Here is a 5081-nt window from a genome sequence, read left to right on the forward strand (position 1 = left end):
ATCAAGAGAAGGAAATGCAAAAGCTTACGTAAGGAACTAAAAGCCCTTAAGTAAGCCTTTGATGAGCTCAATGCATCTCATGAGAGGCTAGAGGAAGCCAATGAGAAGCTTGGCAAAGCTCACAAAAAGCTTGAAAAGGCTCATTCCTCTTTGCTTAATGAGAAAAATAAAAAGAAGCATGTTGAAACTTGCAATATAGGTTTAACTTGTGATTTAATTGATACATCACTATCTATGCCTATCATTGTTGCTACTACTAACCCTTCTTGTAGCACTTCCACTTCTACCTCATCTAGTAGTGATGGTCTTACTTGTGATGCTTCACTAGTGGTTGAGAATGAGAACCTCAAGAAGGAGGTCACTAAGCTCACTCACACCTTAGCTAAGGCTTACGGTAGTGAGGACCGCTTGCTTATGTGCTTGGGTAGCCAAAGAGCTTCTCTCTACAAAGAGAGATTGGGCTATACCCCCAAGAAAGGCAAGGCGGCCTTTGCTCCTCACAAGACTAGTTTTGTGAAGAACAATGGTCGGTTTTGCACTAGTTGCAAGCAAGTTGGTCACAAAGAGCAAGAATACAAAAACAAGAGCAAAAATGCTAATGTATCCTCCATTAAGCTTAATTCATGCTATATGCTTACTAAGGGTACAAATGGTGTGAAGGCTAAGTTCATTGGTAAACCATGAATGGGCTCAAAGAAAAAAAACCATTTGAGTACCAAAGAGCCTAGTGACTAACCTTCAAGGACCCAAGCAAGTTTGGGTACCTAAAAAGAATTGATTTTCTTTTGTAGGTTAATTGCAAAGCCAGAGGAAGACATTGGTTTCTTGATAGTGGGTGCACTCAACACATGACCGGTGATGCAAAAATATTCAACTCAATCAACACCAATGGTAATGATGGTTATGATAGTATCACATTTGATAACAATGGCAAAGGCAAGGTCAAAGGGCTTGGTAAGATTGCAATATCCAATGACATAAGCATATCCAATGTGATGCTAGTAGAAAGCTTGAACTTCAATTTGCTATCCGTGGCACAATTGTGTGATCTTGGATTCAAATGCATATTTGGGGTAGATGATGTAGATATCATAAGTGTAGATGGCTCTAACTTGATCTTCGAAGGCTTTAGATATGAGAATCTATACTTGGTTGATTTCAATGCTAGTGAAGCTAAATTATCTACATGCTTGTTCACTAAGTCTAGCATGGGTTGGTTATGGCATAGAAGGCTTGGTCATGTTGGAATGAAACAATTGAATAGATTGGTTAAGCATGACTTAGTTAAAGGCTTGAAAGATGTTGTGTTTGAAAAAGATAAGCTTTGTAGCTCTTGTCAAGCCGGCAAACAAGTTGGAAACACCCATCCTAAGAAAAGCATGATGAACACTAGTAAATCATTTGAGTTATTGCAAATGGATTTATTTGGGCCAACACAATACACTAGCATCGGTGAAAATAAATATGGCTTTGTGATAGTGGATGATTACACTAGATATACATGGGTATTCTTTCTAATGGACAAAAGTGATGTGTTTGCAACATTCAAATCATTTGTCAAAGGCATTCACAATGAATTTGAAACAACCATCAAGAGAGTTAGAAGTGATAATGGTAGTGAGTTCAAGAATACTAGAATTGATGAGTTATGTGATGAATTTGGAATTAGACATCGATTCTCGGTCAAGTACACTCCTCAATCAAATGGCCTTGTTGAGAGAAAGAATAGAACACTCATTGATATGGCAAGGTCTATGCTTAGTGAGTATAATATGAGTTAATCTTTTTAGGCCAAAGCTATCAACACGGCTTGCTATTATAGCAACCGCCTCTATTATCATCGATTCAAAGAAATGATACCATATGAGCTCTTGAATGGTAGAAAGCCCAACATTGCATATTTTTGGGTCTTTGGTTGCAAATGCTATATCTTGAAGAAAGGCACTAGATTAGGCAAGTTTGACAAGAAATGTGATGAAGGATTCCTACTTGGTTACTCCACTACAAGCAAAGCATATAGAGTTTGGAATTTGGATAGTGGTACTCTTGAGGAAGTTCATAATGTTGAATTTGATGAAACCAATGGTTCACAAGTAGAGAATGAGAACTTAGAAGATATTAGAGGCATTCAACTTTCAAATGGCATGAAGAACATGGATATTGATGAATTGAGGCCTAGGCAAGTGAATGATGATGAAGATGATCAAGTGCATGTGATCTCTAACACAAATGTGCAAGATGATACAAATCAAGTTAGTGCAAGTGGCTCTCATGACAATAAACAAGATCAAGTGGCTAGTACATCATCTCAACCCAATGATCAAGCAAGTGCAAGCAATCAAGTTTCAATCCTCCAACCAACCAATGTTACAAGAGATCATCCATTGGACACTATAATTGGAGATATTTCAAGAGCTGTACAAACAAGATCAAGATTGACATCATTTTGTGAACACTTCTCATTTGTGTCATCCATTGAACCAAAGAAGATAGATGAAGCATTGAAGGATGTTGATTGGGTGAATGCTATGCATGAAGAATTGAATAACTTCACAAGAAATCAAGTATGGGAATTAGTAGAGAGACCAAAGGGACACACAGTGATTGGAACCAAATGGGTCTTTAGAAACAAGCAAGATTAAGATGGGATAGTAGTAAGGAACAAAGCAAGATTAGTAGCACAAGGATATACACAAGTTGAAGGTCTTGACTTTGGAGAAACATATGCCCCGGTTGCTAAATTGGAAGCAATACGAATCTTGCTAGCCTATGCTTGTGCCCACAATATCAAGCTCTATCAAATGGATGTTAAGAGTGCATTTCTAAATGGCTACATCAATGAAGAAGTATATGTTGAGCAACCTCCCGGTTTTGAAGATGACAAGAAGCCTAACCATATGTACAAGTTAAAGAAAGTATTGTATGGCTTGAAGCAAGCACCTAGAGCATGGTATGAGAGATTGAGGGATTTCCTACTCTCTAAAGGGTTCACAATGGGCAAGGTTGACACCACTCTTTTCATCAAGAAGATAGAAAAATATCTATTTGTGTTGCAAATATATGTTGATGATATCATATTTGGATCAACCAATCAAGAATTTTGTGATGAGTTTGGAAAGATGATGGCTAATGAGTTTGAAATGTCCATGATTGGAGAATTGAGTTACTTCCTTGGTCTTCAAATCAAGCAATTGAAGAATGGTACATTTATGAGTCAAGGCAAGTACATCAAGGATATGATCAAGAAGTTTGGCATGATTGATAGTAAAGTCATTAGCACACCAATTGGAACCAATGGCAACTTGGATAGTGATGCAAGTGGAAATATGGTGGATCAAAAATTGTATCAGTCTATGATTGAAAGTCTACTCTATGTGACCGCATCAAGGCCGGATGTCATGTTTAGTGTATGCATGTGTGCAAGATTTCAAGCCTCACCAAGAGAAAGTTATTTGAAGGCTACAAAGAGAATATTGAGATACTTGAAGCATACACAAAATGTTGGTTTGTGGTATCCCAAAGGAGCAAAGTGTAGCTAGTTGGTTACTCCGACTCGGATTATGCGTGATGCAAGGTTGAAAGAAAGAGCACCTCGGGCACATGTCAATTGTTGAGAAGATCACTTGTTTCATGGTTATCAAAGAAGCAAAATAGTATTGCATTATCAACTGCCGGAGCCAAATACATATCTACCGGTAGTTGTTGTGCACAAATACTTTGAATGAAGGCCACTTTGTGTGACTTTGAAATCAAGTTCAAGAAAGTGCCATTGCTATGTGACAATGAGAGTGCAATCAAGTTGACCAACAATCCGGTTCAACATGCAAGAACAAAGCACATTGATGTCCGTCATCATTTCATAAGAGATCACCAACAAAAGGGGGACATTTGCATTGAGAGTATAGGCACCGAAGATAAACTTGCCGACATATTCACCAAGCTATTGGATGAGAAAAGGTTTTGCAAGCTAAGGAATGAGTTGAACATATTGGATTTCTCAAATATGTGTTGATGCACTCCCCACTCATATGACATGCCTGTCCTTCAAGCAATCCAAGGTAAAAGTTGATTGGTATGACATACATCTTTGCTAAGGACATGATTAGTGCATCTAGTCACATTTTTAATTTTAATAGGACCTTTCAAGTGGTTCTATTTTATTAGGCTCATTCATGAAAATCAAATGATTTTGATGTCTATATGGTATCACTATTGCTTCTATGCTTGACTTGATCTAGTGATGGCATATGACATATTTATGGGCTTGTAAACCTAGTGTTTAATCTAGAAAATGAGCTCTAAGTATTTAACTCAACATGATACAAGATAACCCTTATTTGGAGGTATGAAGAAGCTTGTCCTTGGATCAAACCGAGTTAAATATCTTTGGCAAATGATCTAGATTAGACCAAATTTGGGAAAATGATCCTCACCCCATTGATTAACATTGATAATCTCAACCCTACAAGTAATACTATCTACATTTAGAACCTTTGTGGTCATTGATGACAAAGGGGGAGAGAAACAAAGATAGTAGTAAAAATAGTGAAGGGGGGGGGGAAGAGAAATATCATAAAGGGAGAGAAACATAAAGATAGTGAAAAAGGGGAGAAATATCATAAAGGGAGAGAAACATAAAGATATCTTGATATATGACATAGGGGGAGAGATGTGATAAAGGAAAGGGATCAACTAAAATTTTGAGCACACAAGTAGGGGGAGCAAGCTCATGAACTTGTATGGTGCATTTGAATGTGCATTTCATATGTTTGCTTGCATGGCACAAGTATTAAATATAAACATCCATGCTTTGTGTGATGTATGTTAGTTGTAAGATTGAATGATGAAATGAAATTACTAGATAACTTTCTTTTCCAAGTATTGTTTCCAAGTGGTATTGAGCTAACCATGGTGCTAAGGATGGTATATTGGTACACTCCGATTGGTATCACGCTTCAAAGGTCCATCTTTTATACCTTAGCATCATTTGGTAGACATTGACTCCTATATTTCCTATCTAAGCATATATGCAAGCTATAATCCAAACTCTTAGCACATATGTAGGGGGAGCAATTGCTACC

The sequence above is a fragment of the Miscanthus floridulus genome, chromosome 17, assembly GCF_019320115.1.
Source record: "Miscanthus floridulus cultivar M001 chromosome 17, ASM1932011v1, whole genome shotgun sequence".
Classification (NCBI taxonomy): domain Eukaryota; kingdom Viridiplantae; phylum Streptophyta; class Magnoliopsida; order Poales; family Poaceae; genus Miscanthus; species Miscanthus floridulus.